The 21,802-nt window shown below is 42.8% G+C and overlaps 1 protein-coding gene across 1 annotated transcript in view; it reads right to left on the bottom strand.

Annotated features, from left to right (window-relative positions):
- The window catches only part of FAT3 (FAT atypical cadherin 3), a 671,890-nt gene that overhangs the window by 597,227 nt on the left and 52,861 nt on the right, over positions 1–21,802 (bottom strand). The gene's annotated exons all lie outside the window — the stretch shown is intronic.

Genomic DNA, 21,802 nt, shown 5'->3' with positions numbered 1-21,802 from the left:
TTAAATATAATACAGACCCCAGAACAACCCCCCTAATGAAATACTGACCATACCTCCAAAACTAATACAGACTAAAGACCAGATCACCTTAATAAATACAGACCAGATCATTCAAAACTTTTACAGACCCACTAAGGAAATACAGACCCCACACCAAACTTTCTATGACTAATACAGACCCCAGACTCCCTAAAGAAATATAGATCACGCTCCGTAAAGATATACAGTTCAGACCCATAAAACTAATTCAGACCCCAGACCAGACTCCATAAAGAAATACAGACCAGACCTCCAAAATAATTGCAGATCACAGACCAGACTCCCTAAAACAGACCAGATGCTTAAACATAATACAGACCCCCAAATACAGAGCAGAGTTTCAAAACCATTATAGACCCAATAAATACATTCAGACCAGACCCCCATTACTAATACAGACCCCAGACCCCCTAAAGAAATAAAGATCAGCCCACCAGGACTAAAACAGACCACAGGCCAGACCCCATATATACAAATCCAAGACCTATATGCAAATACTGCGCCCACACCAGACTTTCTAAATTGAATAAAGATATCAGACATCCTAAACACAGTTCCCAGACCACCTAAATATAACCTCCTCCCCCCCAGGTCCAGTTTAGACTCAATACCCAATGTGTACATACCACCTACATAAATAGAGACCCCAGACCAGACTTCTTAGATATGATGAAGACACCAGACCACCTAAATATAGAACGTGCCCTCAGTAACACCCTCCAAGTACAAACTCAAGACCCCATGTATACAGGCTCCCTACATGAATATGGACACCAAACCTCCTAAACCACCTACCCCCCCCCCCCCCTCCCTAGACTGTAAATTGGTCAGTAGCATAGGTGCAGTCCTATGTAAGCCCCTGATAATAGACATATTGCACATCACATATGAGCTGTCACGTGTGGAACTTATCTAGACTTAGATTTCATATGTTATACATTCCTTACAGCCACACCGCTGCGAGAGTACGAGTCCCCCACGTAGATCTACAGCGGAGCTGCAGGTATTATGTCTCCCCTGTATCCATGGCCGCCAGTAGTGTTCCTATACAAAGAGACGTCACAGATATACAGTAGTTCAGCTTTATTATTTGTTATTCTATCAAATAATTCCTTACAAATTACCTCCAACTGGTGTCACTAAATCAATTGCCCTGCAGCCAAAATGGAGTATTTCATGGATTATTGTCCATCCATGTGCATATATGGATGCCCTGAGACAATAAACATGTTAGTGGTCCTCCACTCTGGTCCCAAGCTGCGTACCCCCTCTATGACATCCATGTGCCCTAATATGATGTATGGTATCCTGCCGGGACAACCCCATAAGTCTAAAATGACCTGATTTTGGTGCCAGGGACATGACTAGGGGAGCACAGAGATACGCTTCACCACCCCGCCCCACCTCTCACTTCCCCAAATAAACACAGACTGCTGTTTATGGTGCAAAGGCCACATCGGACAAACATTTTATTAACAAAACCGAGTTTTTAATCTCCTTATAAATAATATAACAAAATATCCAGGGTAACATACCCCCCATAAAATTCATATAACCTTTACATCATGCAAACCGCAAACTGACCCTAATCCCTGAGATAGCAACAGGCTGGAGGGGGACCTGAAGGCACCTTCTCTTCCAGGCACTCTCTCCTACTGTGCCCTTCGTTGTCCATCACATGACCCAAGGGCACCACCTTCGGAGACCACTCTGTCCCTTCTCCTTAGGGATGCCCATAAGTAGCTGGCTACCAACCCAGCTCCCCCCAGCCATTATGACTGGGCGTCTACCATCGTTCAAGCAAGCCTCAAAATCCCCCTCCGGCTCCCACAGCCGTGACAAAAAAAAATAAATCACCACGCCACACCCACCTTGGTCCACTACCACACACTCCCGATTACAGGGCGGGGGACACACACACACACACACACACACGCTTGCTCCTGGTCCCGAATGAATGGCTCCTCCCCTTCCTGCTCCCTCTCTTCACATCTTTCTGATGTCACCCCACTCTTTAACCCCTTGGCTCCCGCTTCGCCACCTATCTTTTTTAACCCCTTTTCTCCCGCTTCCTACTGCCCCCTGTCATGTGCCCCCTCCCCTCCCGTGCTGTCCACTCCAGGAGCATTCATAGAACACAATCACAGCAGCAGGAGAGGAGTGTTCTGCTGTTACAGGAGACAGTGACCTCTCACATTACATATGTGTATAGGGTACTGTAAGTTCATTTGCAAAAGTTTTTTTGGTGCATTGCATTGGAGGCATACACTGGAGTATTGCAAAACATTGTAAAGGGTTCAAATTTGCATTATTGTATTAGATGAATGATACCTTGGTCACGTGATTTACATTAAGCCATTGATTTTGGGAGAAGTCGCTAGTCCAGCCTCCTCTCCCGGGAGAAAGGGTGGACCCAAACCTGTCAATTCAGTGTTTCCCAACCAGAGTGCCTCGAGCTGACACAAAACTACAACTACCAGCATGTCCGGAGAGCCTTTGGCTGTCGGGGCATGCTTTGAGTTGTAGTTTTGCAACAGCTGTAGGCATTCTGGTTGGGAAACATTGTGTTAGTTAGTCAGAGTTTGGCCCAAAAGTGTGAACGTCTTATTTCCCTGCTTTTGCTAGGTATACATACACCTAGGTCATCTGTGTTAGTTCTAGGTGAGATTCTGTTCAACCCTTAGTCAGAGGAGAATAAAACTGAACAAGGCTCCCTCTACATACATGAATCTCCTCAGTGTCTTATGCTATCTGTGTTAGTAATCCTGTTCTACCCTCCAGTCACTGTCCCGTTCCCGTTCCTGTCCACATTGTGAGGATAACCCATATCCCATCCTTTCCCTCTCACCAACCTATGTATTTGTCTCAATATCATTCATTAGCTATATAGAGCAGTTTCCCTCTTTCAGCTGTCACTTGTAGGGAGTTAGAGAAAGACATCATTATTAGATCCTCCTTGTCTTTGTCCAAACCCCTTAATGAGACTAGCCCCCACTCTTCTGTAAGACAAACACCCCATGATTTCTGGCTTTATAGCCACACCTCCCCTCCCCTACCCCTCAATCTTGCCAGGAGAAAAAACGTCTCCCGAGCACATAATGCTGCTCTTTTCCTGCTGTAGATCTTATCACTGACTGTTGCCATTCAGAGAATATCATGATTTATTGCTGGAGTGAAAGGATAGTTTGAAAGAAAATACATGTACAGTATGTTTAAAAAAACACAGCATGCACACAGATAGCAAAAGCAATTAACTGGCAGCCATTACACTGAGCAGCACTGACTGCTGGGAGTTGTAGTCAGGGCTGCAAGAAAGAAAAATAGAATATATCCAGGAGACAACAGGGGCCACAGGAGCTGGCAAAATCACATATTGTGGTGGCTTTGGGGCATTTTTATTTTTCTTAACTTCCCCGGAACACCCCTTTAAGTCTTCTGCTCCAAGGTGGATTTTTTCCTCTTAGTCAGAGGAGAATAATAAAGCTGAACAAGTGTCCTTCTGCATACAGTATTGCGCCATAGTACGCAACCTATGTAAATCCTCATCAGTAGAGAACAAGCTAGTTGGAATGAGAACATCTGTATTCTATCTCCATCTACATTAGTCACTACACGTGCATGTGCTAAGAGCACATCAAAGACTTTCAATATAGAAAATCTGTGGCAAACATAACATTTAAAGGGACAGTGATCAAATAGTCCAATTCATCTGGCTAGAAAGCTCTAGCATCCTATGTTAAAAAACTGTATTAAATTGGATTTACACAAGAAGTTTCAGTAAAGTGGTAACGTTGTTTCCCAGAGGTCTCATCTCTGCACTTTGCATACTGGAGCAAGTCATTTGACAGCAGTTGGGTTTACAGAGGATACCAGGTTAGCTGCACCATCCTGCCATGTGACATAGCCGGTAAAGGACTACTACTCCAAGATGAGCTGTGTTGATGACATGTAGTTACATGACCGATACAGTCCGAATAAGTCACATGTCTGTCTAATTCATCTTATTATTACACAATGGAGAAAGAGAAACAACCATGGCAGCTGGGAAGCCACTTTTATACTGCAGCTCCCATAAGGCTGGGCACCCAACTTTCTCAGACTCCAGAAATCTGTTGATACTGCAAACAAGGCCAACGTCCCACCCAGGACACTGGGAAAGCTGAATGACCCTGGCAGTAAGAACAAAGGCTACAGAAACACAACCAGCAGAATAATAACTTGACAGAAGAAGAGAGGGTTCAGTCCAGTAATTGAGCTGGAATTCGGCGCGGCAGCCTTGTACCCTGTACGTTCCTTCATTATTTTTGTGCTGAATATTTTGCACCAAGGACAAGTTGAAGGTGTTAACAAAACCCTGACAGAGGCCTTCACGTTCCGTAATAAAAATAATTTTGTCTGTGAAAGGAATCGGCTATGAATCACAGACAACAATATGGGAAGAGGGAGATCAAGCAATGAATGTGCAATAATTGAGGATGCAAAATCATCTGGTCTATACAAACAAATAAGCAACAGCAGCACTCCCATAAAATGCAAAAAATACTTGGTCTTTATTCACACAAAAGGTCGCCTTCACTTTTGTGTGAATAAAGACCAAGTCTTTTTTGCATCTTATGGGAGTGCTGCTGTTGCTTATTTGTTTTGTGTACAGTACATTGTAGGATCTGTGACCAGGATCTAGATGCTACCTGCACCCTATCACCAGCTTATACTGGAGTGCTGCTTTCCTTTCTACTTGTATCTATCTATCTATTTATCTCTGCGTGGAAAGAATAAAGAGGTCCTAAATGCAGTCTAAAATGGAAAAGCTGGCTAGACCATTATCCGACACCTAGATAGAATACGAGGTTTCACATTAATTATCCAGTTTATTTTTGACAAAGAAGATGATAACAGGAATCATCACTTTGGAAATTATGATTTAACTCAACATATACTGATAATAGAATTTGGTTTTTATTTAATTTCTTCCACGTGGAGAGAAGGGGGGGAAGATTCTGGATTATGATTCCTAAATTTTGCTTTATACAAATCTCAAAGCCAGCAGCAACGATATAAAGATATGACACTTTTATGTATACAATTACAGAATAGTCGGATTGGACTTACAATTATTTGCAATAACTAGTATTCCAATGCTGTGAAATAGCGGGCGTAATGGTGATATCTGTGTACTTTATAATTTTCTGGATTTATACTATCCTTTTCATTGTTTCTAAATTCCTGTTTAATGTTACTTTTTTTTTTGTTACTTATTGTAGTTATTGTAATTGTTTTTAAAACTCTGGAAAACCCAATAAAAATACTTGGAATATTTATCTCATATTTATTTATCTATCTATATATCTCATATCTATCTATCTATCTATCTCATATCTATCTGTCTATCTATCTATCTCATATCTATCTATCTATCTATCTATCTATCTCATATCTATCTATCTCATATCTATCTATCTCATATCTGTCTTTCTTTCTTTCTTTCTATCTATCTTATATTTATTTATCTATCTATATATCTCATATCTATCTACCTATCTATCTATCTATCTATCTATCTATCTATCTATCTATCTACCTATCTATCTATCTCATATATATCTATCTCATACCTATCTATCTCATATCTATCTCATATTTATCTATCTATCTAAAAAGGATAAGTTGGCCAGCACATACTGATACCAAACTATTGCATGGACCCGGTGGGATGGCACACACTATTTGGCCAAATGGTGAGTGAAGCACCTACATTTTTCATTGTAGCAATATAGCATTTCATGTTTCATCTATATCTTTGTGCTAGCAGTGTGCTGCTGTATTCTCCTGTTTGTGTATATTTAGCCTAGCAGAGTGCACCTGTATGCCAGGTCCATGCAGTTGTTTGGTATCAGTATGTGCTGGCCAACTTATCTTTTTTTTGTGTTATACATATGGGAGGAGGGGCTACCTCCATGTTCGTTGCTGCACCCCACCCATCTTATAAGGTGCTGGATGTTTCAGACCTTACAAACCTGGTAACTGACTGCTCATTCACAGTGTAGGGTCCGTCCCAATGAGGTCACCTTATTGCGGTGGGATGGTCCAAACTATTTGCCCAAATGGTGAGCAAAGCACCTCAATTTTTCATTGTAACAATATAGCATTTCATGTTTTATCTGTATCTTTGTGCTAGCAGTGTGCTGCTGTATTCTCCTGTTTGTATCTAGCTATCTATCTATCTGTCTATCTTCTATTTATCTATCTCATATCTATCTATCTATCTATCTATCATCTATCTCATATCTATTTCATATCTATCTATCTATCTCATATCTATCTATCTCATCTATCTATTTATCTCATATCTATCTATCTATCTATCTATCTATCTCATATCTATCTCATATCTATCTATCTATCATCTATTTATCTCATACTCTATCTATTTATCTATCTATCTATCTATCTATCTATCTACATATCCCTACAGTAAATATGACAAAAGTTTAGCATGAAGCTCTTGGACACCAGTGCATAATACTCGTAAGATAACATGACTGTTATGGTCCCTGTCTGCATATACTGCTATGTTCTCTTCTCAATTGTATAAATAAAAAGTAGATTTTCGGCACGTTGCCATAAAATAAATTATATAAGAAAATGTGAAATATTTTCAGCATTTTAAATATAAACTAATAACCAAATAATTACGGCTAATAATGCAGATGGTAGAAGACAACCAGATGCAGTGATAATTGCGCAGCATATGTCTTAGTCCAAAATATCCAGAAAGATCAAAAGCAACACATGACGACTGCAAGATAGAAATCTTCTAAATATAATCAACCCCCATTTTACAAAATAGAAAAATTACATCCTAGTAATTTGGTAACTGCACCAACATGTTCCCTATCAGGGGTCACAGGTGAAAAAGGTGCACGTGTTGGTGCGTGAATGTGTGTGGTGGTGAGCAGGGGCTTCATTTTCCTAAAATTTTATTCTGGGTTACAGTCCAGTACTCCGTGGGGCTCATACATATGAGACAAATTACTTTGGAATATTTTGGAGTACGGATGAAAACCAAGAACCGAGAAGAATTTCAGGGTAGAGCTGGCCCGTCAGAGAACCCTCTAGTGCAGAGGTCCCCAACTCAGTCCTCAAGGACCACCAGCAGTCCCAGTGGTCGGATACCCTGTAATTATCCCTTGTGGATAGATGATACGTTTTTGAAAGCTGGAGTACCCCTTTAGGACAGAAATAGCTCGATCCTACATGTCCTGAATAGTGATGAGCAGCAAGGGCCATATTCGAATTCACGATATTTTGCGAATATATTGACGGTTATTTGTCTTATGTTGCGAAAATCGCATATTCGCTATGTTCATTCACTCTTTTTTCCATGCGGAAATTTGCATGGCAAATTTGCATAAAAAATATTATAAAATTTTGCATAAAAATTTGCATGTGAAAAAAACAACAACGACAATTTGCATGGAAAATTCGCATAAAATTCGCATAAAAATTTGCATGGAAAAAAAAAGTAGAATATTTGTCATTACGAGTATATAGCACTATAGTCTAAATATTCGCGAAATCGAGAATTGCTGATATTCGCAATAAAAATTGGCATTACAATTGCGTGTTGGGAGATCGCACTCCCTCTTTTTATTTCCTGACTAAGCCTTGTGTTTGCTGTATGTTGTGATGCATACATGATTGTTTATCTTGAAAACTTGAATAAAGATTTTACCTTAAGGGTGCGTTCCCACGGGCGTATACACAGCATATTTGATGCTGCGCAAAATTTACGGCAGCAAATACGCTGCGTATTCCTCGCTCACTATACACACAGGGCTTTCCGGCAGCAGCCCAATGTGTATAGTGAGTTTTGGAGGTGGAGCCGCGTGTCACAGTCATGCCTCAATATACTCACTATACACATAGGGTTGCCGCCGGAAAGCCCTGTGTGTGTATAGTGAGCAAGGAATACGCAGCGTATTTCCCGCTGCTGCCATGAATTTTGCGCAGCGTCAAATAGGCACCCTAAAAAAATATATATTTGCATTACGAATATTCGTGCTCAACACTAGTCCTGAATTTGTAGGCTTAGTACAAGCCCAGAAGAGACGTATCTATCCTGTAGGGTCCATCCTGATGACGTATCTATACTGTAGGGTCCATCCTGATGAGGTCACCTTACCTTGGTGGGATGGTATGCTCCCTGCATGTTAGAGTAGCATCAAACAGTGGTCTCCAAAAATGTGGCCCTCCAGCTGTTCCAGAACTACAACTCCCAGTATGCCCCGACAGCCAACGGGAGTTGTAGTTTTGCAACAGCTGGAGGCACCCAGTGGCTTAGACTAATACTTTTCCCCCTGCATGGTCTGAAACAGCAAATTCCGAGTTGTAGGCTTCTGTGAAACCCGGGCACGGTGCCGTTCCCACGAATTGATGAGCAGACCAAAAAAAGGCACATGCGCGCGCCCCCTGCCAAACTGATTATATGTGTAATATTCATCTCAGACTCACACTGGGATTCGCAAACCTGCTGGTTTAAACATGAATGTATTGTTTGCGGGAGAGAGAAGAATTCATCTTAGCCAAAAGCGATTGAAGAATATTCCAGTTTTGATGCTTGTATATAGAGACTAAATTATTATTATTATTTTTTTTTATATTAACGGAACCTGTAATAATAACAGTGAAGTAATTTTGTGATTATTCTAGATTAAAAATCTTTCGTTGTATTAAGGGGTAACTTTAGTTATTAAGTGTCATACAGTAATGAACATGTTTACCAAGGATCTGTGCTTGTGTTGGTGGAAAATGGTTGCGTCCTGTGTCCCTCCCTCAGACTACAATCCCCAGGATACTTTGTTTCAATGTGGGAGGTAACTTATTATCCTCCCACACTTCCATCACCCCTCCCATTGCATCACATCCATGCTCCCTTTGATCACCTGACTTCCCCGACATCACCTGACACACAAGCTGTGGATGTGTGCTATGCTGAATGCATGCACATGTGCCCCGGTAACGTCATCAGGGGGTTGGCTTCACACACAACAGATGAAGCAGCCAAGCATGAAGCACCTGACTTGTGATGTATTGTCTCGGGCCGCACAGCAAGCTGGGAAAGGTCCGAGATAACACTCATTTTGTAGGCTGCAGAAAAACTTTCAGGGAAAAGCAAGACAAAGAAATTTGATACCAGCCGCCAATCACAGGTAAGTGAAGTATACTAGTAACTAGACTAACTTTGCTGCCCGTTTTACATTCAAAGAACCAAAAATCCCTTATACCTTTTTAAGCAAGTATGCAAGTCTCCATGGTGACAGACTACAAGCAAACCCTGTGTAGTCTGATACTAGAGTCATGTGGTATTCTCTTGTTGCTGTAACGGCAGTGGTGAAGTGAATCCGCTGAACCTGTGTGGCTGATGGCGTGGGCCGTACCCAGCAGTGGAGTCTAAGGTGCTGCTGGTCTTCACCAGAGCCCGCCGCAAAGCGTGATGGACTTGCAGCGGCAGGCGTCACCCAGGTCGCTACCCCTGATACAACTTGTCCTCACAGGCTGCCGAGGTGTAACGTGGTACAGGAAGGATGAGGCAAACTTGTAGTCGGGGACAGGCTGACAGGTAAGGACAGGCGGTACTGGAGTGTGGTAAGGGAACGGAGCTGAAGGAACTGGTACATGGAATAGCAGAACACACAGGAGGTACGCTTTCTCTTAGGCAGCAAGGCACAAAGATCCGGCAAGGGAAAACAGGAAGTGCTGACACTTATAGTGTCAGTGAGCAGCAGTAACCAATTAAGGGCATACTGGCCCTTTAAATCGCAGAGAGAGCCAGCGCGCACGCGCCCTAGAGGGTGGGAACACACACACGCCGGCGACCTGGGACAGCGGAGGAAGCAGGGGGTGAATAACAGCCCGACGTTCGCATGTGGGTGCATCGCGCGATGCAAACCACGGCACCGCCGGCAGAGGAGGACGGGACAGGAGAAAGCTCGTGGCCAGTGTGTTTGGCCGGAGCGCTAGTTGTAACAGTTGCTAACATTACAGACAATAGAATAGGGGATCACACTCTAAGGCCCCTTTCACACTGCCGTTGTGCCCCGTCAAGAACAGCCGTCTTTGTGCAACGGGCAAGAACGGTTCCTTCCGGCTCCCATTTACTATTATAGGGTCCGTCAGACGCTGTTGTTTTTGAATGGGAATAGTGGGAGAAAAAGACGGTGCAAGCTGTATTTTTTCTCCCCCTATTCTCCCTGGCTCCCCCGACGGATGTCTGAATTGCAGTGCAAGACCCCCACTAATTTGTACATCTGGACCCAACAAATTTGTACATGGTCAGCTTATTAAGTCAATGGGCACCATGTAATGCCTTATCTTCCCTGTGGTGGCGCTGCAAAGGAATTGGGACTTTGGGTCTCATTAGTCAGATACCCGTTTTTTGGGGGGCCCATCTAATAAATAGGGGTTGTTTTCTAGTTAGGGAAAGCAAACTTTCTGCCCCTCCTGCCAAACTTTCTTACCCTCCGTCATCTCTGGGGACGTTTGATCCTAATGTTCTCAGGATGTGACTAAATTACCCCCTTTGTGCGCAATAATATTATTCCTCCCACAAAGAAAGGATGGCGAAAGCCGTAAAATCTGCTCCGGAAACTTTTATTCATTTTCCAAAATGGTAAAATGTAATCATATATTTAGCATTTCTTTAAGATATGTGAACTAAAACTACCATGGCAACCAGAAATAGTCTTTGAGATAAGGTTTATAAGAAAAAAACCTCCTGCTATAGAGTTTATTAATAGAGAAGAGCTGCATGTGTTATATTCCACCGCTAAACTGTAAGAACATGATGGGCCGGGAGCACAAGGCGCATTATCAGGAGGTGGGGAGGGAGGAGTGTATTGTAGGATGTGACAAGAGGCACCAGCAAGGGAGGGGAAGAAAGAGATGGTAACATCAACATTATAATCATCACCACTGTCATCATCACCATCAACACCCCCATCATTATCACCATCATCATCAACACCATCATCATCAACACCATCATCATCAACACCATCATCATCACCATCATCATCAACACCATCATTATCACCATCATCATCAACACCATCATCATCACCATCATCAACACCACTATCATCATCATCATCATCATCAACACCCCCATCATTATCATCACCATCATAAACACCACTATCATCATCATCATGATCATCATCAACACCTCCATCATTATCATCACCATCATCAACACCACTATCATCATCATCATCATCATCATCAACACCCCCATCATTATCATCACCATCATCATCCCCACCATCATCAACACCATCAATATCATCATCATCACCAGTACTATCATCATCATCATCACTATCATCATCCCCCCTACCATCATCATCTTCATCATCCCCACCACCATCATCACCATCAATAACATCATCATCACCACTACCATCATATTTACCATCATCATCATCATCAACATCACCACCATCATCATCCCCACCACCATCATATCATCATCACCATTAATATCATGATTCCCACCCCCATCCCTACCACCATCAACACCATCATCATCCCCACCACTATCATCATCATCACCACCATCATCATCATCACCATCATCATCCCCATCAATATCATCATCATCATCATCATCATCAACAACACCATCATCATCATTGTCACCATCACCAACATCAACAACACCCCCATCATTATCATCACCATCATCACCACTATCATCATCATCACCATTCATATCATGATCCCCACCACCATCATCATCATCATCATCCCTACACCATCATCATCATCATTACCATCATCATCACCCCCATCAACACCATCATTATCATCTTCACCATCATCATCATCACCATCAACATCATTATCATCATCACTACCATCAATATCATCCCATCATCATCATCATCATTACCACCATAATCATTTTCTTCACCACCACCATCATCATCACCACCATCACTACCACCCGTATCATCATCATCATCATCACCACCACCATTAACATCATAATCAACACTTTTATCATTACCATCATTAACTTCAATTATTATGAACATCTTCATCATAATTATCGACAATTCCTGACATGTACAGAGGTGTCAGCAGAGAGCACTGTGGTCATACAGAAAGGAAATTCAAAAAGAAATGAACTTCCTGTGGAGCATACAGCAGCTGATAAGTACTGGAAGGATTAAGATTTTTAAATAGAAGTAATTTACAAATCTGTTTTACTTTCTGGTACAAATTGATTTAAAAATAATAGTTTTCCACCGGAGTACCCTTTTAACATCACGATTATTAACATAATCACTAACATCATGACCATCATTATCATCACCACCAACATCATCTTTATCTTTAAAAGTCTTGGCCTCTCTGCCTCCATACGCGAGCGCCAATGACAGCGCCAAAAGAGATGTGCTGCACCTGTACCGCAACAGGATACGATGGCGCATGCGCAGGGTTTTAGCAGGGTTCGGTGGTGTAAGCCGGGTCCTTTCTGTCTATTAATATGCAGGAAGGCAGAAGCATTGCAGTCCTAGGGTCCAGCAGACCGTACATCACTGTGCGTGCACCACTAGTATCACAGCACCAAGAGAGATGTGCTGCACCTACATGTGACGGCACATGTTCAAGGTTTAAGCAGAGCTAGGGTCGCCACCTTTCTTGCAAAAAGAAATACCGGCCATGCTAATTTACATAATTAATTATATATGCGTGACATCACAGGATACACATGTACGGGGGAAATGATGTCCTATTCTGACCCCTATAACTTTTTTTTACATCTCCTTACACGGCCTGTATGAGGGTCATTTTTTGCGCCTGATCTGTAGTTTTTAACAGGACCGTTTTTGTTTTGATGGGACTATTTCATCACTTTATCTTTATTAAATTCTGGAGTTGCAGTTAGTTACTAACTACAACTCCCAGCATGTCCTGATACAGCCTGTGGCTCAGCAGCTGCCCCAAATGAAAACTACAATTCCCAGCATGTTGGACTGTATAGTAGTATATAGTATAGGTCAGTGTTTTCCAACCAGGGGTGCCTCCAGCTGTTTTGAAACTACAACTCCCAGCATGTTGGACTATATAGTAGTATATAGTATAGGTCAGTGTTTTCCAACCAGGGAGGCCTCCAGCTGCTGCAAAACTACAACTCTCAGCATGTTGGACTATATAGTAGTATATAGTATAGGTCAGTGTTTACCAACCAGGGGTGCCTCCAGCTGTTGCAAAACTACAATTCCTAGCATGTTGGACTGTATAGTAGTATACAGTATAGGTCAGTGTTTTCCAACCAGGGGTGCCTCCAGCTGATTAAAAACTACAACTCCCAGCATGTTGGACTATATAGTAATATATAGTAAAGGTCAATGTTTCCCAACCAGGGGTGCCTCTAGCTTTTGCGAAAATTTAAACTACCAGCATGCCCGGACAGCCAACGGCTGTCCGGGCATGCTGGGAGTTGTAGTTTTGCAACAGTTGGAGGCGCTCTGGTTGGAAAACACTGGTATAGCTTATGGTGCAACATTCCATGAGTTGGAGGATTGGTTGGATAAATACCGACCATTGCATTGCCGGTATTTTTTATATAAAAATACCGGCAGGATGGCTAAAATACCATCTGTGCCTGTAAAATACCGGCCAGGTGGCAACCCTAAACAGAGCTCGGTGGTGTAAGCTGGGCCCAGTCTGTCTATTTATATGCGAGAGGGCAGGAATTCGGTGCAGGCCTAGGGCAAAGTGGACTCTACCTCACCACATGTGCACCACAAGAATGACTAGCCGCCAGTCCTCTGATGAAGCTGGGTTGCCAGCGAAACGTCAGGACTTTGGCTTGGGTCACGTTTTAATCGCAGTGGTTATAGTCAGCACTCTCACCTCTATATATCAACAGCCTCAATAGTGGCCATACAAATATAAGTGGCGCACATACGGAGAGGCATCTTAATAAGCAGACATATGTATATGTGCTAGACTAACCCTGTGTTTTTAATTGTGTGGTACTGGCACCCATTGGTGTCTAGTTTAATCACTACATGTGCTTATTTTCATTATTTTACATTTACAATAAAAGTTACATTTTAATAATTGTTTCTTTTGGGGTGGTTTCTAGTTTGGGGTACCCCTTTGGGAGTTTCCCCTAAAGTTGTTGTCTACCACCAGAATGACAGCACCAAGAGAGAAATGTTGCACCCAAATACGACAGCTCACGTGTAAGGTATTAGCAGGGCTCGGTGGTATAAGCTGGGCCCTGCCGATCTGTTCATATGCAAGGGGGGAAGGAGGGCAGGCCTAGGGCACAGCGAACCCTACATCATCGTGCGTACGACACCAGAATGACAGCACCTGCGTCGCAATTAGATACGGGGGCACATGTACACAATTAGATACGGCAGCACATGGCGGTGTAAGTACAAGGATTCAACACACAGAGACATTGCGGGCCTAGGGCACAGCGGACCATAAGCCACACCTCTTTGACACTTGTACACCCTCATAAAATGGCAATTTTAGTTCAAATAAAGACACATTCACAATATATAAATGTATGACAGGTATTATTTTATTTGTCATCTATATAACATTGCCGGCCTTCACCACCACCACTTGGGGAGACAGGTTTGTTTTTCGTATGGTAGAAGTCATTGGGGAAGATTTACTAAAACCTGTACAGAGGAAAAGCTGCTGAGTTGCCCATAGCAACCAATCAGATTACTACTTTCGTTTTAAAGAGGCCTTTTCAAAAATGAAAGAAGCGATCTGATTGGTTGCTATGGGCAACTCAGCATCTTTTCCTCTGGACAGGTTTTGGTAAATCTCCCCCAGAGTTTATACAGCTGTTCATACACAACGTACCCGCGAACTGATTTCCCCCCACAGCAGGAATGTCTATAAGAAATCTATTAATTACATGAAAGAGATTGTAATCTGAAAACCCTCATAGTAATTCTATTAATTTAATAAAAAATAATCACCCCCCCCCCCATCTCCACCACTCAGCGATAATACCTAGTCAGTATAAGCACGCGGCCTATTCCTCGAGTGCAGCCTACGCAGTGTCATCCATACTCATGTATACCGGCAGTCATTTACAATCTAAAGTGACGTGAAGTATCTCTCCACCTCAAAGGCAAAACTTTGACTCCATTTTCCTCTTATAGGTCGTGACACGCGTCTGAAGGAATGCGCCCCGCAGACATGTCATCGTGTTTAATGGCTGACGCAGCAATGAGTAACCTGTCACATAACTCATAGGCCGCTGTAATAATCATATTTAACTACTGTTACAGCCTCTCTTCCCATCAGAGATGCCAGGTACAATCCGGAACAGGTGTTTTCTATCTCCGCTCTATGGATACGAGCCAGGGGTATTGGCAGGACCAGCCCGCCATTGTTTACTGCAAGATATAAACAGGTTTCATCAGAGCTCTGGGTCCAGTATATACCAGTATGTTCAGAGTGCTGCATTCCACATCCTGGCACTGTTAATAAAATACTCTGTCTGACACCTAATGGAGGGACTTTAGCACTGTTAATGAATCACAGAATCACTGTAGCACTGTTATTTGGGGACTACAGCACTATTAATGGAGCACTATGGCACTGTTAATGGAGCACTATTAATGGAGCACTATGGCACTGTTAATGGAGCACTATGACACTATTAATGGTGCACTATGGCACTGTTAATGGAGCACTATGACACTATTAATGGAGCACTATGGCACTGTTAATGGAGCACTATGGCACTGTTAATGGAGCACTATGACACTATTAATGGAGCACTATGACACTATTAATGGAGCACTATGACACTATTAATGGAGCACTATGACACTATTAATGGAGCACTATGACACTATTAATGGTGCACTATGGCACTGTTAATGGAGCACTGTGTCACTATTAAAGGAGCACTATTGCACTGTTAATGGAGCACTATTGCACTATTAATGTTGCACTAAAGAAATGTTATTTGGGGACTCTGGCACTATTAATGGAACACTATGGCACTGTTAATGAAGCACTGTGGCACTGTTAATGAACCACTATGGCATTGTAATTTGGGGACTCTGCCACTGTTAATGGAGCACCCAGGCACTGTTAATTTGACACTATGGCACTGTTAATGGAGTACCCAGGCACTGTTAGAAGAGCACTATTAATGGTGCACTATGGCACTGTTATTTGGGGACTCTGGCACTGTTAATGAAGCACTCAGGCACTCTTTTTGAGGACTCAGACACTGTATTTGGGGACTCAGGCACTATTAATTGGGGAACTCTGGCACTGTTAATGGAGCACCTTGACACTATAATTTGGGGACTCTGGTACTGTGTAACTCCCATTCACTTTAACAAAGACAAGCTGCAATACCAGACGCAACCTGTTGTTAGAAGTGGCACGGTTTCTGCAAGATATATATAATGCTGCTGGGTTAGGGAAAAAATTGAAGAAAACCCCCCCATACCTATTCCTTTTCTCCAACTGTTTCCCTGCAGCTCCAGGTAAGCTCTATCTAATCTTCTCTTTTCTTCATGTTTTATTTTTTTCTATTTTTTCCTCCCACCCCAGCAGCATATTATGTTTCTTTACACAATGGAATACCACTTTAATAGTAGTACCAGATACCACCACATGGACAAAAGAAGGCTCATTAAAAGAGACAGTCTTCTATCTCAGGGATGCCATCAATCACATGTATCCTGGCAGGAATGAGGCTGGCAGGAGGTGAAGCAGGAGGGAGGGTGACAGGAGGTGCAGCAGGAGGAAGGGTGGCAGGAGGTGCAGCAGGAGGGAGGGTGACTGGAGGTGTAGAAGGAGAGAGGGTGACAGGAGGTGCAGCAGGAGGGAGGGTAACAGGAGGTGCAGCAGGAGGGAGGGTGACTGGAGGTGCAGAAGGAGAGAGGGTGACAGGAGGTGCAGCAGGAAGGAGGGTGACAGGAGGTGCAGCTGTAGGAAGGGTATTAGGAGGTGAAGCAGGAGGAAGGGTGATAAGAGGTGCAGCAGGAGGAAGGGTGATAAGAGGTGAAGCAGGAGGAAAGGTGATAGGAGGTGAAGCAAGGGTCCTGCGCTGCAGGTGGCAGCATCGTTGTTTTATGTACCACCTTGGAAGAAGCAGGATGCAGGGTGTATGGTCCCCCCCTCCCCAACTCCCATATATTGCAGCGACCTTAGCACAAGTCTGTTCTGGAGATTGCAGGGTTCCGACCACTGGGATAGAGGGAAACATTTTAAAAGGCTGGATAACCCCTTTAAAACCAACCTGGGTTGGGAGTTGAAGTTTTGCAACAGCTGGAGGCACACTGGTTGGGAAATACTGGATTAGTCTATGTAAGTAAATGATCAATCCTGTACTGTAACAATGCAGCATCCAACTACAGACTCGGGGCCGCACTGGGGATATGTTTGCGGCCTACATACAAACGACAGCGCCTTACTCTTCACTGTCCCCTTCTTCATTAGTCTTCTCCTTTACAATCCCACTGTCCATATTCCAAGCAATATAAGCAGAACGATAGAGAGAAGTCAGATGTAACAGACACAAAGCGGCGCTGCCGATGGGTTAAACAATAGAACAGTAAACGCCAGGAAGATAAAGAGGAGCCGGCTAACCACATTGGCGCCTGATCAGTTTGCAGGCTATTGCGATGACACGGGACAAAGTCTTGTTCTCCTTTGAATATCTGAGCAGAGGAAAATACGATTTACACAGATCAAATATTCCAGCAGCCGCGCGGGCCCATCTCTGCAGCTCCGCTATCTCACTTCACATCAGCTTTTCAGCTACAAAGTTTAGAAAAAAAAACGCCTGGTGCTGAGCCAGATCATTGTCAGATACCAAACTGAAGGCCTGATCCTCAGCAGGTCCTAACAAAGGAAAATACATCAATGTGCCAGAACCGCGGCAGAACAGCGACAGACGACAAACTGTTCAGAGACGTCAACATACATCGGGCCTACAAGATAATTCTCAAATAGTTGTTTTAAAATTGTACTGGACAGGACCAGCTCCGAGCATTGATGTAACCTTAAAAAAAGCACCCCGGGAAAGGGAAAAGAATAATGTAGAGGTTCACGTGTATACCTAGTGCTTACCTGTTTTAGCTGATGTGGCAGGCATGAGTTTTCAGGCTTAGGGTCTATTCACATGGCAGAATTTCCGCTTGCGGAATTCCACCTCAAAATAAAACCCATAGACTTCTATGGGATTCCGCACTCCCATTTACACTTCTGAATTTTCGCTTCGCGGAAATTCAGAAGTGTGAATGGGAGTGCGGAATCCCATAGAAGTAAATAGGCTTTAATTTGAGGTGGAATTCCGCAAGCGGAAATTCTGGCTTGTAAATAGACCCTTATTGATTCTAATTCCATGACTAAAATCCTTTCCTAATGTAGACTACATTTCTTATAAATCCTCTGACTCAGGGTGTGGGGTTTGATCACTGCAGCTGCTAATCTTATCAGGCTGCCGATGCTGGAAACCACCCATGTGAACAGATTAGACTTATAAGTGGGTTGGGGACAGTTCACGCTATGCAAATTGTTTATGCGTTTTCTTAATCATTGTACATTTGGCTGTCCGGTTATGCTAGGATTTTTAGTTTTGCCACAGCTGGAGGCCCCCTGGTTGGGAAACATGTAACTCAAGATCAGTAAAACATTAAAGGGGTACTCCACTGTAAAACATTTTTTACTTAAATCAACTGGTGCCAGAAAGTTAAACAGATTTGTAAATGACTTCTGTTAAAAAATCTTAATCCTTCCAGTATTTATCAGCTGCTGTATGATCCACAGGAAGTTGTTTTCTTTTTGAATGTCCTTTCTATCTGACCACAGTGCTCTCTGCTGACACCTCTGTCCATTTTAGGAACTGTCCGGAGTAGGAGCAAATCACCACAGAAAACCTCTCCTGCTTTGGACAGTTCCTAAAATGGATAGAGGTGTCAGCAGAGAGCACTGTGGTCAGACAGAAAGGAAATTCAAAAAGAAAATAAATAACAGCAGTTGATAAATACTGGAAGGATTAAGGTTTTTTAATAGAAGCAATTTACAAATCTGTTTAACGTTCTGGCACCAGTTGATGAAAAAAAAAGTGTTTTCCAGTGGAGTACCCCTTTAAGTAAATAAGAACACTAGAAGGACAATGAGAATATAGTGGCTCCAGCTATTTGGCCCGGTACACACTGTGTAAAATTTGTCATCGTATTTTATTTTAATGCGCAAATTGGCAAAATAACGGTAGCAGTTTTGTTTGGAACCAGTTTTACATTAATTATGGACAAAAACATATAACACATAACACATTTTTACGCAGTGTAAACTGGGAGTTTAGTTATCTAGTAATATGGGGGGGGGGCTCATGGTTTTTTTTGTCTTCCTCTGGATCAACACAGTAGGGTTCTAGGATGAACTCGATGGGCTCCTCTTTTTTTTTAACCTTGCAAACTATGTTACTAAGAAAAAAAGCAAGATGACAGCAGCTCCTTCCCTTTTTGACTATAGAACAGCAGCCACTACTAGAATACATGACATGGCTCAAGATCAGTAACACAGGAATAAAAAGGCTAATTAATTAATTTTATTTATTTATTTTATGTAGATTTATACAGTAAATTGTATTGACAAGCTAAACTATAAAATTGCCTATTCCTGGTCTTTAGCTCCAATGTTCTTGTTTCCTATTGTGTTTTTTATTTTTTATTTATTTAGTCTTTCATAATATGTGTATACAGCTGTGTATGCAGATCTACATTAAAATGAGCCGCTGGTGAGGGTAGAAAAGCCTCTTGTTCCGAGCTGATTTCCATGTTTTAATAATAAGCAGGGTAGCCCTCAGCTCTCAGAGATCCATGTCAACAGCAACGTAAAAAATGAACACAAAGTGATACAGAAAAGGAAATTAATTAGCTTGTCGTATTTTTTGCTTAGTTCCATTGTGGTATAACAAAGGACGATATGCTGTGTTATCAAATAATACATTTCAGTGAGTGGAGATGGAGACCACTGTGGACATTAAGCTTACTCGTGCATATTGTAAATGCTTACCGTGCCAGCCTGTGGACTACCATGTGTGCCCTCATATGTTCAACATTAAACATGTCTACAATAGCTCCTTTTCGAGTTGGTACTTCTTATAACAATACACAACCATCAAAACAGTCAATGTGGCTGCTATAGGACCTCTTGAGGAAGAAGATGATCCCATTGCCTTTGCCGTTGGCTGGACCCTTTTTCTTAGTCACTGCAATATTGGTTAAAGGTGTACTCTAAACGATAGGGGATAAGATGTCAGCTGCGGCACCCCAGACATCCGGTGCACGAAGTAAACTTCGCTCCGTGCTGGACGACTGGTGATGCGGGGCGGAGGCTCGTGACGTCATGGTCGCGCCCCGCTTGTGATGTCGTGGCCACGTCCACTCAATGCAAGTCTATGGGAGGGGGCGTGACGTCACGCCCCTCCCATAGACTTGCATTGAGGGGGCACAAGCCTCCAGCGTGCACCCAATGCTCTAAAAGAATGCTGAGTGCAGCGGATCGCTGGAGTCCCAAGCTGCGGGACCCCCGTGATCAGACATCTTATCCCCTATCCTTTGGATAGGGGATAAGATGTCTAGGGCAGAGTACCCTTTTAACTAAGGTGTTGAGAGTCGGTACAAAGGTGAAGATAAGGCAGGATCAAACTTACCCCAGTCTCAAGGACTCCCAAATGTCCAGCTGAAGGCAACTCCCGTTGGAGGTGACGTTGGAACCAATTACTTGCCACTAGGGTCTGAGTCTTATAGGATGACCTCGCATAAACTATTAGGTCTTACTGAGGATATGTTGTGGGTGTACAATAGTAACAACAAAGATTATGACAGAATTAAAAGTGGGTCTGAATATGTTCTGTATAGAAGAAGACTAGGTCCTTGGAATCACTTCCTTTGACCTAATTCACATGTGAATAGGGGATGAGAAAGGCAATCAACACACTTCCATTTTGGTTGACACTACCCAAATAAGGTGGTCGAGGGGCAGGATTCAAGTATGCTATTGGCATTCTTCTCCTATAAGTATGCCCTAGTAAATAATACTCATGAGAAGACATATCTACCTGCCTTCTACAAATGTCCATACTGAAGCTTCATTTTATCCTGAACACTGAAGAAGACATAACTCTTTGAAAGCTCATTGACACTACCCAACTGAGGGGGTGGAGGGGCAAGTTTCAAATTGATCCATCCTTTTGGTAACCTTGTCCTCTAAGTATGCCCTAGTACATAATACTCATGGAAAGACATGTCTGTTTGCCTTCTACAAATGTCTATACTGAAGCTTCATGTCATCTTGAACACTGAAGAAGACCCAGCGCATTGGAAGCTCATTGACACAACCCAACCAAGCGGGTGGGAGGGCCGGATTCAAGTAGATCCATCGTTTAGGTATCCTTCTCCTCTAAGTATGGCCTAGTACATAATACTCATGGAAAGACATGTCTATGTGACTTCTACTAATGTCCATAATGAAGCTTCATATTACCCTGAACACTGAAGAAGACCCAGCGCATTGGAAGCTCATTGACACAACCCAACCAAGCGGGTGGGAGGGCAGGATTCAAGTAGATCTATCGTTTAGGTATCCTTCTCCTCTAAGTATGGCCTAGTACATAATATCCATGGAAAGACATGTCTATGTGACTTCTACTAATGTCCATACTGAAGCTTCATATTACCCT

Source organism: Hyla sarda, chromosome 2 (genome assembly GCF_029499605.1).
Source record: "Hyla sarda isolate aHylSar1 chromosome 2, aHylSar1.hap1, whole genome shotgun sequence".
NCBI lineage: Eukaryota > Metazoa > Chordata > Amphibia > Anura > Hylidae > Hyla > Hyla sarda.
This window is presented reverse-complemented; position numbering and strand designations above follow the sequence as displayed.